General features: G+C 33.1%; 1 long non-coding RNA gene across 1 annotated transcript; it reads right to left on the bottom strand.

The window, feature by feature from the left end:
• Positions 1 to 8008: 8008 nt before the first annotated feature.
• Positions 8009 to 10985, bottom strand: LOC129895188 (uncharacterized). Its single transcript, XR_008767725.1, has 2 exons — positions 10636 to 10985; positions 8009 to 8389 (listed from the first exon to the last, which is right to left on the bottom strand). It is a non-coding gene; the product is annotated as an uncharacterized LOC129895188 (long non-coding RNA).
• Between the last annotated feature and the right edge of the window lie 2696 nt (positions 10986 to 13681).

The following is a 13681-nucleotide window of genomic DNA, read 5'->3' as shown; positions in this document are numbered from 1 at the left end:
TATGACATTTTGCAATTTATTAAGGTTTGACAATTTTTATTTAGAGCTTGCCGACTCTTCAACCCCCCACCCCCACCCCCACAGCTCTCCTTTTTTTAAGAAAAAAATAAGGTCAATGAATTTAAGACGTTGTAAGCAGATAGGAGGCAACAAGCACAATTGATGGAAGAGTGCTTGTCAAAACGGGAAAATATGCCAGCAAAATTATTTACATCGAACTAAACAATTAATTATCATAATTACTACTTAAAAATGAAAAACAATACATATCACCTAACTATAGCTAAATTATGAGCAAGAAAAACGTTGTGTATTTATTTATTTGATATCAAATATCGAGTGCATATAATTTTTTGCTAGTCAAAATTAGTGAGGTGTTTTTGGTTCTTTTTAATGTCAAGTTTGACTTGGCTTACTCGTGATTCATTACTCTTTCGAGCAAACACGACAATTAAGCAAAACACATATATTTTATATGCAATCGAGGACATTGTGCCATTTTTTTTAATCTATCTTATTTAAAAGACGTGAAAGAGAAGAAGGAAAAAACAAAAGAGCTGGTCTCATTGACCCCTGATGGCATATTTTATATTTTCTTCTATTTATCGATAAAAATTATAGTGGAGTGGTAAGTACTTATTTATCCTTAATTAGAAGTCTTGGATTTGAGTTTTCTCGAATACAGAATCACCTTTGTTAGGAAGCTCTTTACTTCTCAAATGTGGGACTTTCCGGCGCAAATTTGAATTTAGTCGGACTCCAATATATATACCGGACACCGAATGAGAAAAAAAAAATTCTTTCACTTTACTCTAAGCAAGGAAGAATCAATTAGAAGTGAAACATAAATACATGATAGACTATGGTGAGTGGGGATATATTTTTTCAAGGATCAATCTTTTTTTTTTAATCAAGAAAGATAAATATTATTAACTAGGCATAAGTACAAGGATGATTGGCCGGTGGCCAGTCTTGACCCAAAGGGGTCAGTATAGCACAAAAAGTTACACAAGGATCAATTTACCTGCGTTTGAGTTCATTTGATTAAAATCAAAGTTTCTGTATCTTCTACAAGAAAATTAAGAACATATTTTTTTATGCCAACTTCTCAAGAAACAGAGGCACTTGATAATATGCTTTTGTAAATGACATTATAATATCTCATTTAAAACTGTAAAAAAAAACGTATTTATTTTAGTAAACTTTACCTAAATCCCATAGTGAAAAACTCAATTATAATATATCCCTTATTTTTTTTAAATTATCCGATTTTCCTTTTTTTTTCCATATTTCTGATACTTTACTTATTTTGCTGATACATCAGGTTTTGGGTGTAGAATAATTAATGTTGTTGAGTTATTTATGAATAATAACGTAATTTAAGTTAGGATTGGTTGTTTCAATCAATTACCGTGCTAATTAAGAGAAATAATCCTTAAAAAAATCGTAACAGTTATGAAGAGGAAGAAAAACTCAAAAAATAGAGCATAAATGCGAACAAAAAATTCAATCCAAAATTCGATTTTTATCAAGCGAATCGATTGATACATGAGAATCTACTGACACTATACAAGATACATAGGCTTCTACTGACACTATACAATTCATCGAAATTTTCTCACAACACCATTTCCTCACCAAGTATTATGCCTTTCTTATTGTCTATTCAAACATCAGTAACTTATCTGACAGACACAAATGCACAGAGGTCATAGTCAAGTCTTCAAGGATCCATTTAGGACGTTGGGCTAGATGGCATCAGCTTTACATGTTTTGAGAAGAAATTGATTCATTTTGCAGTGGCAAAAAAATGTAACTGATCCCACAAAAGCATAGATGTAGGATGTTCTTAGGTCTGATGATTAAGTCATCCAGGATCCTGTCACGCCCCGGGAGGGTACCCTAGACGTGGCCGGCACTAGAAGACCATTGCTGGTCCCCAAGCGAACCACTTGGTCAAATCACACATCCGTTCATTCAATCAATCAGCGGAAGGCTTAAAATAAAGGAATAATTTAGTGGACAACTCAAATCATCAATCTAACTCAATAAATAAAGGCCAAGAGACAACAAATCAAACCTCCCTCTATGTCATTAAAATAGTCTGACAAGAATAATTCAAGAATATAAAATACTCAATCGACCAATCACTATCTAGTCTATGAAGCCTCTATCACTACTATCTAATTGGTGCCAATGACAGGTTCATGGCTACCTCAAATCGGAATGGAAAGGCTAAACTCGACGCAAGAATAACATAAGTGGTCTCCTCCAAATGTAGGGGAGGACTCACCAATAAGCTGAGTGTGAATAGATCCTCAATGGTGCGCCTATTGATGATCTCTTAAACCTGTCTCTGCATCATGAAACGATGCAAGTCTAAATGGATGTCAGTACATGGATTGTACGAGTATGTAATATGACAGAATAAAACATGTGTCAAGATAGAACAATACTGGTTCAAATATCTCTAGTCATAAAGATAAGAGAGACTCAATCAAGGTGTCATAAGTCTAAAGTAAGAACACAGTTTAGAGAGAAAACAATCATATACAATCCAATCCAATCATATACAATCCAATCCAATCATTTACAATTCAATCCAATCCAATCATATACAATCCGATCCAATCCAATCATATACAATCCGATCTAATCCAATCGTATACAATCCGATCCAATCCAATCATATACAATCTGATCCAATCCAACCGTATACAATCCAATCCAATCATATACAATCTGATCCAATCCAATCGTATACCATCCGATCCAATCCAATCATATACAATCCGATCCAATCCAATCATATTCAATCCAATCCAATCCAATCCAATCATATACAATCAAACCAACAATAAAGTCAGAGGACTCAACTCAATAGATATGCAAATTAGAATTTAGCAATGTTTTACAATCGAACTCAATCATTAACAATCTCAATCAACCAATCATATCATGCACAATGCACTCAAATTGGGAGTTTCTCTAACCGACAACTATCACCTATGAGCCAGTGATAGTACAACAAGCCGACGTTGTTGCCACGTCCGTTCATACCTTGCCAGGGTAAGAACGAATCAACAATCATAGATCCATAACCAATCAAGTCCTATCATGTTAGGACAGTAATTTGGGGAAACATCCAACTTTAACGGTCCAATCCTCTCCTACGTTTGGCGATGTAGTTATTGGTTCGAGTATGGACTATACTCCTACCCAATTCGATGCTCAATACTCCTCCCAAGACTCAACATGCTCATATCTATCAAGTGAGTAAAATACTCAAAATAATTATTTAGTCTCTTAGGACTTAGTTTCAAATAAACTCATTTAGTCTCATTGGACCCTTTTCAAAACTCAATCAATCTGGTCTCATTAGACCTTCATTCACAATCAACTCATCTCAATCATCAAACTCTTCTTTTTTGAATTTGATAGCATCTCAACTCAATGAATGCAGAAAATATTAGATGCATTTAAAACATAATTTCAACTCCTCAACTCAAACTCAAAATAGATATTTTTTTTATGTAAAAATGCTCAACTCGTTTATACTCAAAATACTCATGTTAAAAAAATAATAATTTAGAGACTTCTCAAACTCAACTCATGCTTAAACTCTTTTTAAATCAAAGATGAAAATAATCATTCTTTAAACTCAAAATAGTGTATAAATAGTTTATGCAAAAATGTTCACAAATCATTTATTTAAAACTCCTTCTCAAACAATCATTTATACTCATATGACTCCAATCAAATCAAATTATGCAAATCACATATCATGCAGTCACATTAGACTCAAATCCATGTCATCTCAAACATCATCATCAACATACCTCTTCATCAATCATTCTACCTATGTTAAAGATAACCATCATTCACATCATCATCAAACATCTTGCTCCAAAATTTTCATTTATCTCTATATTCAATTTTATTCACACTCACTAACAAAAATACATCATCTTCCTCTAAAAGTAATATTTACATAAAAACTATCAATCTCAACCTCAAAACAAATTATAACAAAAAGAAGTTTCATCTTGGGTTCATGTGAATGAATACATGAATCCATACTCTCAACAAAACTCAACTCGAGAACACCATCAATACATATGAATTTATATACAAAAATCATTGTAGTCAATATGTAATTACGGTTTGTGAAATAAATATGAAAGAAAATTATTCAAGAATTCAAGCCATGAAAATCATCAGTCAATTAATAGTATGTGAAGATATTCTAGGGTTTTAGAAAAATTCAAAAAAACGTTCATAGAGGGTTTAAGTCTTTCACAATTTCTATCCAACACATCTATGGGGCATATGGAAGAACTCAATCCATAATTTAGGTTAGCCTTACATACCTTAAAAGCTCCATAGTCTTGATGAAAAATCTTAACTTGAAGAAGAACAATCAAGAGACCCTTTCTTGAAATTCTTGGATTTGTTTTCTTGAAAACCCTATGGTTAGAATTTCAGATTTCTTTTAGCGATTCATGAATAGATGAAGAAGTTTGGTTTGGAAATATTGAAATCTATGAAGGAATTTCCTTGTTGAAGAATCTTGAAAAAGAACCCTAACTTGATGCTTTCTTGAAAATTCTTGAGCGTTGATGTTTAGGAATGAATGAGAGGGATTTTAATGAAGAAAACTATTTTCTACAACTTTAGGGATATTAGAATAACTCCCCAAAGGGTTATAGGAAAAAAATACTCTAAAAAACAAAGGAGGCGTCGTTCGTCTTAGGCAGTGGAGTTCGTGTCCTCTCCGCGTCGCGGATCCATCGCGGACTTCTGCCAGGATAGAGCGTCTCTAGTAAAATAGTCATAACTTTTTACTCCAAACTCCAAATGAGGAAAAATTGGTGGAGTTGGAAAGAAGACTCAAACACCTTTAATTTGATAGGACATGGTCCATCCAATTATATATAATTTAGGAGATATGGTCGTTTGAAGTTGACTCTTATACGGACTCATCGGAAAACTTAGCCGATAGAAATTTTTTAGAATCGACTTGGTGTTAGAGATTCCTTATGACCCTAAACCACATATAATACTCTTCAAATACTTAGGAATTGATCCTAACTCATATACATAACTCGAAGTCACCGAGTTTGATCCTACACACACATAAAGAATGGTTCGAGTCTTAGCGAAAAAAAATTTCGGGGTGTTACAGATCCACTAGCAGTTGAGCTGCAGAGTTAGCTTATCATTAATTGAGAAGAAATTTTGATTGGATAACTAACTTCCTGTTTTTTCATGTGCTGTTTTGACATACATCTTGTTTACGTGTCAAAAGCAGTAAAGATTGATATATGAGAATCTGATACATAAACAAGATGTATCAGAAGCACAAAAGCTTGATACATGAGAATCTGATACATAAACAAGATGTATCAGAAAAATTAAAGCTTGATACATGAGAATTTGTTACAAAAATAAAATGTATCAGAATCATTACATCTTGATACATGAGAATCTGATACATAAACAAGATGTGTCAGAAGCACTAAAGCTTGATACATGAGAATCTGATACATAAAAAAGATGTATCAGAAGCACTAAAGCTTGATACATGAGATTCTGATACATAAACAATATGTATCAGAAACATTAAAGAATGATACATGAGAATCTGATACATAAAACAAGATGTATCAAAAGCAAACAAGTTTAATACGTGCGAATATGATACAAAAACAAGATGTATCAGAAGCAGTAATGCTTGATAAATGAGAATCTGATACATAAACAAGATATATCAGAAGCAGTCAAGTTTGATATATGAGAATATGATACATAGACTTTCATACTATATTCGAGTTTGATACATGAGAAAAACTTAAAAATCTGCTAAATTGTTGAATAGCCAAAAAAAGTATTTACTATTGGTGCAAAAACATAATTGTACATTCTACTACTACAAAATTCAAAAAAAAAATTACTCAACGTCCATCGGTTCTCCTTGACTAGGAGAGATGAAATCTCTCTTAGATTTTTTTGGATCGTCGTTTTCGCTAACATAACCATCCTTGGCCTTCCGACAACCAGAATTCCACAATAGTGCGGCATATCTTGAATGGAAGAATTCGGATGTAGTACAGTAGTTGGAATAAAAATTTCATCACTAAGATATTCAGCAAAAATAGCCAGGAAAACACCACAATCCCTGCAAAAAAAGAAATACACAACTTTTAAAAAAATAAAATTGGCATATTAATGATTTAAATACAACTTGAACTTGAAAGATAAACAGGATGTATCAGAAGCATTAAAACTTGATACATGAGAATCTGATACATAAACAAGATGTATCAGAAGCAGTAAAGCTTGATACATGAGAATCCGATACAAAAACACGATGTATCAGAAGCATTAAAGCTTGATATATAAGAATCTGATACATAAACTAGATGTATCAGAAGTAGTGAATCTTCAGAAAAAACGACATTTAAAAAAATATCTTATATGAACTCATACCTTTGGGAGATTAGGGCGTGTTGTAACCCCTTCAATCTTCTTGTCTGTTTCTTTGGGTGCATGTTGAACTAGAGATTTCGACTTCAATTTCTCACGTAGCTTATCCATCACTGCTGGATCATTACGATGTTTAGATCTAACCTCGTCGTAACCTTCCCAAGATGAATCAGAACCCGATCCATTGTTGAATAAAGTATTTTGTAACAGAGGATTTTTGCTGAGGCTAATAAGATGGCGGCGAGCTCGTCCCCACAACCGCAGTTCATGACAAACACTGGAAATAAGACCCTTTCGAATCAGCCACTAATTGATGATATTGAATATGATTAGATTGTTGTACCCAATGTCAGTTTTCTCTTACCCCTGCATCATTTTTGGTGAAACAAGAATTTTTTGATTTTTATTTAACTGTGTGAGATCAACACTAAAAGATGGAGTGGATTCCATATATATCAGTGAACAACATAAGTAAAAAAAATAAAAAGTTACAGAAGAAAACAGAGGAAATCGAAGGAGGTGAGAATAAAGTGAGATTCCAGATAAGGAAAAACTTGAATATATCTTACTTAGAAGCTTGAAATTGAGTAATAGATGGACTGAAATTGGAAAAAAAAACTGTCGAGGACGAAGCTATAGATTAGGCGTGAATTTAGGATATTTGATATAAGTTAAATGTGATGCATCTGTGAGATAGGAGAGAGTTAAAAAAAAAGAGAGATTTTTGATATTTTTTCATATGGTAGGGAATATTAGTAAATATGGTATTATAATATGTGTAAATAGGTTTTTTTTTCTTTTATACTCTATCTTTATGTCTCAGTTGTTCAAATATGTCTAAGGCTTGGCTTAGACTATAAGCTCCAAAAGTTTTCATTCCCTTTTTTTTAGACTTTGTGTCTAGATAAACGATGTCATATAAATATAAACAAATGACTAATTATTTTAGTCCGCGAGGGAAAGAGGGTGTACATTGGGCTAGATTCATCAACAGCAAATTCCGCATACAAATAGAGTTAGAAAAATACATCAAAGGTTTCAGGATCAAGGTCTCAAATTATTCCTATTTCCCTCCTTGGTCAAGCACGTGAAAATATTGTCATCGATGAATGACTTTATATCATTTTTGAAAGAAGATACGCTAGAACGAAAATCACTTTTAGCTTTTTTTTTTTTGTAAAGGCATAAATTTATATTTTTACTTCATAATATTCCACAAGTTATGTCCTGCGCTTTTAAAGAACTTATCCCCTGCTAGGCATAAGTTCGATTTCTAGGGCATTTGAAGGGGAAACGTAGTTGCTTCTTTTTGAGAAGCTTACCCCCCCCCCCCCACCCCGCCACCCCACCCCCAAAAAAAAAACACAATTTGTCGGCAGCTTGATCCAAAATCCAATAAGCAGCATAACACTGTCTTCTTGCTCTGGCATTGCCCTTTAACTCCAGTTTCTTCATTTATTTGGAATCAGTTTTATATAAGATGATTTCTCATTGGAAAAAAACAAGCCATGACCAGCCAGCCTTTTGTCACTAAATTTGCCACTGGAACTTTAAATTACTCAGTTCTTCATATTGTGACAGGAAATAATTGCATGTACAAGCTAAAAGCAGCCAATATAATCTTCAACTGCCTATCCACCAACACTTTGTTTTCTTCATTAGTTCCCTCTTGCTACTTTTCACAAACTACAAATTTCTGGGATCACTGAGAGTATCTGAAAAGAGGTTAAAGCTGAAGAAATAGCAAAGATAAGAAAACTATATCCTTAATTGAGGAATGTTACAAACAACGCCGTGACTTATACTTGAATCTTCTTTGTGGTTTTATTACTGCTAGCAGCAAAAGACACGGATTTCAGTCTTCCAATCTTCGTTCAAATTGCTTACTAGAGGTCCTCTACAACTGCAAACCGAAGGTTAAAGTAACTTACCTAGTACTCTAATATATGAAAATCATTTTCTTAAACATGCTTGGTCACTTGTCAATTTCATGTTATTGTATTTCTGCGTGCGTATCTTTTTAACAAGTAAATGATCAATTTTTCAGCATATAAGGGATAAACTCAAATCAGTTGCAATGTGAAGTGAGATTTAAGTATACTCTCATTTTGAGAAACTCACATACAAATACACAAACATTCCTAAATCATAGCTTTAATGACACATAGGCAGCAATCCAAAATGAAATAAAGAAAAACCACAACGTCAAAGAGAACACTAAACCCTGGCAGCTGAACGTCCAGAAAGATTGATTGCTACTGGACATAACAAAGCTAGCTAAAAATTAACTTTTAGCAGCAAGTGAGCTGAAGTAGCAAACAATCATGTGAAGTATTTTGTGAATGGGTGGTGGTAAGACTAGAGCTCAGGAGTTATTTTGATCCAACACCATATTTGCGTTAACCGCTTCATCTAAAAGCTCAAAGTGTTGCGAAGGGATATTATTTGTTCAGGTCCTCAGCAATGTCTCAACTTGAAAGTTAAAAAGTAAGCAAAATTTGCTGTCCCCAAATTCGCCATTAAATATCCATAAATCCAACAAAGATGCATGCATCTCATACCAAGTCCATGTGATACAGAACAGTGACTATAATTTATAAGGAACAAAATTGAAAAGCATCAAAGACCAGACCTGCAGCAATAATTGAAGTTATCTGACAGCCATTAGGAACTCCACACTCAAGTTGGCAAATTACGAATGCATCTAAACCACTATCTGTTAAAGTAATATTATTTGGATACCTAGACATTAGATAACTAACAAGTGGTTTCAATTTCTAAGTCACTAGTCTAAGTAGTAGCTTGTGTGAAAGTTCCCTTCACATAAAATGTGAGCATACAAAAGACATTGATCGAATTACCTATGGTGTTCAAGGATCGAGCAAGCATTACTTTGTAAACCTCACACCCCTCAAATCTAACTTTTCCAGTACAATTCTTTTCACTTGCTTTTCATTCACTGTACCACCATAATTTTAGCTTATAAACCAGGAATCCAGGTATTGGGAACACAATGGTTCTCAGATAAGCCAATACATCAGCGTGGTAATGTAACACCTAGTCCTTGAGAGTATCTATGAGCAAACAAATAAATTGTATCCCTTCACTTTTGTTTCCACTACAATCCCTAATTTCTAAATCAGTTAGAATTTATGAATCATTAATGACTAATCAGCAACTGAGAAGGTTTTGCTGAACCTACTTACCAACAATGTTATTTTACCCCTTGAGCAATACTTATCAACCCTCTGAAAATCTTGTTTTTGTTTTCTTTCCGAAAGGCTTGAAAGAAACTCATACTAGAGCGGTAGAGCCTTATAAAATCGTTCAAGTCATAGACTAATATCTGTTGGCAGACAATGGTATAGACAAGTGTGCTGAAGGGGGTTCAATTGAAACCCCTTTAAAGATTACACTTAGCAAATAGGGTAAAAACAAATTCTTTTGTATATACTCGTGTTATATACAGTATATAAATTTCAACCAAAAAGGCTAAATGCATTCACCCAATGTGCAAGTTTGCATTCTTTTGAATCCTCTTTTGAGAATTCCTGGCTGCACCATTGTTGGCAAAGCCAGGGATTACAACTAGACTCGGTTCGAAACATCCACAAAACACAAAAAAAGTCTTTTTTTTCCCCCAAGTATAAACCTGAGGCATCGATCTGTACGAAACAAACTGACTATTATGTCTACCATAAACAGCCTCTCTAGTCTCTACCCCCATAAAGACCCCCACAAAGGTAGGGTAAGGTCTGCATGCAACCTAGTCTCCCCAAACCAAACTTGTGGGATACTAGGTATGCTATTGTTGTTATGTCTACAAGAACAGATGCTTTCACGTCAGCTCCATCCATGGGCACAAATACTAATCAAAGCAGCAATTTGACTTGAAAGACCCTTCTTTCACAGTAAACAAAACCCATTTCACCAGTTGTCCAATACAATTAGAAAAGCTCAATATTTTCATAGAAACCAAATCTTTTAGCATTCAAGTTCGAAACTGTATCAATGACAAAGAATAACCTCCAATAGTGCATCTGTAACGATTACGACAATAACAACCTTATTGCAAGTAAAAAAGAAAAAAACTCAAAGTTGACAGTATAAAGTTTCAGGATTTTGTGATGACAGGATCAGAATCCGCACCGGATTTGAGCTTTGGTGAAGAAGAATTAGTGTTCTTGATAGAGCAAGATGACCTAAAGGCTTCAACATGAGACTGGCATTTCAAATAGTCGCCTTTATTTTCTTCCAAACACTTCTTCAGAGCCTCAACATCACACGCCGTCTTCTTCACACTCTTGCTTTCCTTCTCCGTTTTCCCCTCCATTTTTCTCACAACCCACAGAACAAGGATGAACACTTTGGACCGGACTGGAACCCGAACCAGCCCAAAAAATAACAAAATGGTGTTCTATGTTTGGGTATAGTAAGTTACGGATATATACCATTCCATCAATTAATTTATCAACTTAATCAAAATGACCTTCACAATATTTTGATTGTTTTGAAATACAAAAAATGACATATTATCATTTATTATGAAATATATCCATTTTCAAAATGTAATTTCGTAATCTATTTTGGTATATCAAAAATAGTTTACTATTTATCATCGTAGTTTAGATTTTGGTTGATTTCGTTATGTATAAAGAATAAGGTATGTATTTGTAGCTCTTTAGAAGGGACTTTAATCGAAATTAATATTAAAAGTGAAATGTGTTGGTTAAATATGAATTTAATATGTGGACGAATTAGAGAATGTCAAGTGGCAATGCAAGTTTGATCAAATCCAAGTAAGCTAGGGTGATTTTGACCAAGAGTCAAAGGAGCATTCGATCAGCCAACTTTGAACTCACTTTGAGTTTAATCTAAATAATTTACCCATGTTTAGCATTCAATCAATCAGCCTGAATTCACTTTGAGATTAACCTAAATTTGTTGCTCCTATTTGAAACAACTTCTTTCCATAGTCAAGTGTCTGATAAATCTTCCATGATCGAATATGATACGATCACAAATCAAGTAGCTGCAAAAAAAAATTAGAATCCATTACAATAATTGCGTATCTATAATGTACCCAACGGACACAACATGCGAATAATGATTACTATGGAAAACAAAATATTATGGGAAAATGCTACTTAAGATTAAGTAAACTTTACCTAAATCCCATAGTGAAAAGACCAAATTACAATGCATCCCTCATTTTTCTTAAATTATTTGATTTTCCCTTTTTTTTCAAATTTCCGATACATTACTTACTATGCTGATACATCAGGTTTTGAGTGTAAAACAATTAATGTTGTTGGGTTATTTATGGGTAGTAACGTAATTCAAGTTATGATTGGTTGTTTCAATCAATTACCGTGCTAATTAAGGCAAAGAATCTTTTAAAAAAAGAAACAGTTCTGACTATGAAGGAAAACTCAAAAACAGAGCATAAGTTCTAACAAAAAATTCAATCCAAATTTCGAGTTTCATCAAGCGAATCAAGATGAATATCGCGATACTACTGAGACATTCTGGAGTTTGGCAATCCGAGGTGAGTTATGAACTATACAAAAGTGATGGAATCGTAGTGGGCGACAATGTATCGTACTCGTCTCTAAAAGCAGCAATAGCTGTTGAATTGACCATAGATGAATCAGTAAAAATATTGAAATTCAATACATAGTCCAAGGTAACGTGTCTCCAATGATTATTCATAATGATATGGGTGTTTATCTTTACATAGAGTTGAAAAAGAACGAGTCGGGATTCGTAAAGTATCCCCTATGCATAACAACATCTGATAAAAAGAGACGTGAGTTACAAACATTCGACGCTACATCTGGAGCAATTGTTTGTGCCGAACCAAACACGAATGAGTCACAAATTTTTGGTTTAGTGGAATCTGATAATGCTGCAGTTTGTTATATATCAGAATTTGATGTGACGAACTACATAACTGATACAAATCGTGCGGAAGTGAAGGAGAATCAATTGTATAAGGACAAAGTAATACTAGTTGATCTAATGGTCAAATACAAAATTGATAATGAATTCAATTTCAAAGTTAAAAGATCTGATAGTAAAATGTATGTGCATTTGCTGAATTTGAAAATATGATTTTGTAGAGTTAATTTTCGTTGTTTAATATTCATGATACATACTGATACATACTAAGTATTATGTATCAAGTACAACAGTTAAAAAAATTACTGTAAGAATGTATCAGATACATAAGAATCTCTGTGTATCTGATACAGGTTAATATTTTTTTAATTTTACCTGTCATGATACATCATAACATTATGTATATAACTCAGTTCAATACTTTTTCCAGATGTACTGTTGATTTTGTAGAGTTAATTTTATTATTTATATTCACGATACATACTGATACATACTAAGTATTATGTATCAAGTACGACAGTTAAAAAAACTGTTGTAAGAATGTATCAGATACATAAGAATCTCTGTGTATCTGATACAAATTAATATTTTTTTTATTTTACCTGTCATGATACATCATAACATTATGTGTATAACTCAGTTCAATACTTTTCCCAGATGTACTATTGATTTTGTAAAGTTAATTTTGTTGTTAATATTCACGATACATACTGATACATACTAAGTATTATGTATCAAGTACGATAGTTAAAAAAACTGTTGTAAGAATGTATCATATACATAAGAATCTCTGTGCATCTGATACATTTTAATATTTATTTTATTTTACCTGTCATGATACATCATAATATTATGTATATAACTCAGTTCAATATTTTTCCCAAATGTACTTTTGATTTTGTAAAGTTAATTTTGTTGTTTATATTCACGATACATACTAATACATAGTAAGTATATCTGATACATGTTAACTTTTTTTTTCTAAAATTATGTAGTTATGTGTTAATATGCTATTCAGATGACTATTGTTGGAGAATGAAAGCATTTTGTTGGAAAATATCCGATATATTCAAAGTGAGATATTTCAATAGTGAACATTCATGTGCATTAAGAGATAAGATTTTCAACAAAGTTCATGCTACAAAGGCTTTTTTAAGTGCATTCACGACACCTAATTTGGTTAATCATAAAAGAATTCATACCCCTAATTATATATGAGAGGATATTAAAGCAGCGTATGGAATTGATATTACCTATCAATAAGCATGGCGTGCAAAAGAACATGCTTTGGAGA

This window comes from Solanum dulcamara, chromosome 7, assembly GCF_947179165.1.
Source record: "Solanum dulcamara chromosome 7, daSolDulc1.2, whole genome shotgun sequence".
NCBI lineage: Eukaryota > Viridiplantae > Streptophyta > Magnoliopsida > Solanales > Solanaceae > Solanum > Solanum dulcamara.
The sequence above is the reverse complement of the archived record's forward strand: the minus strand, read 5'-3'. Positions and strand labels throughout refer to the sequence as shown.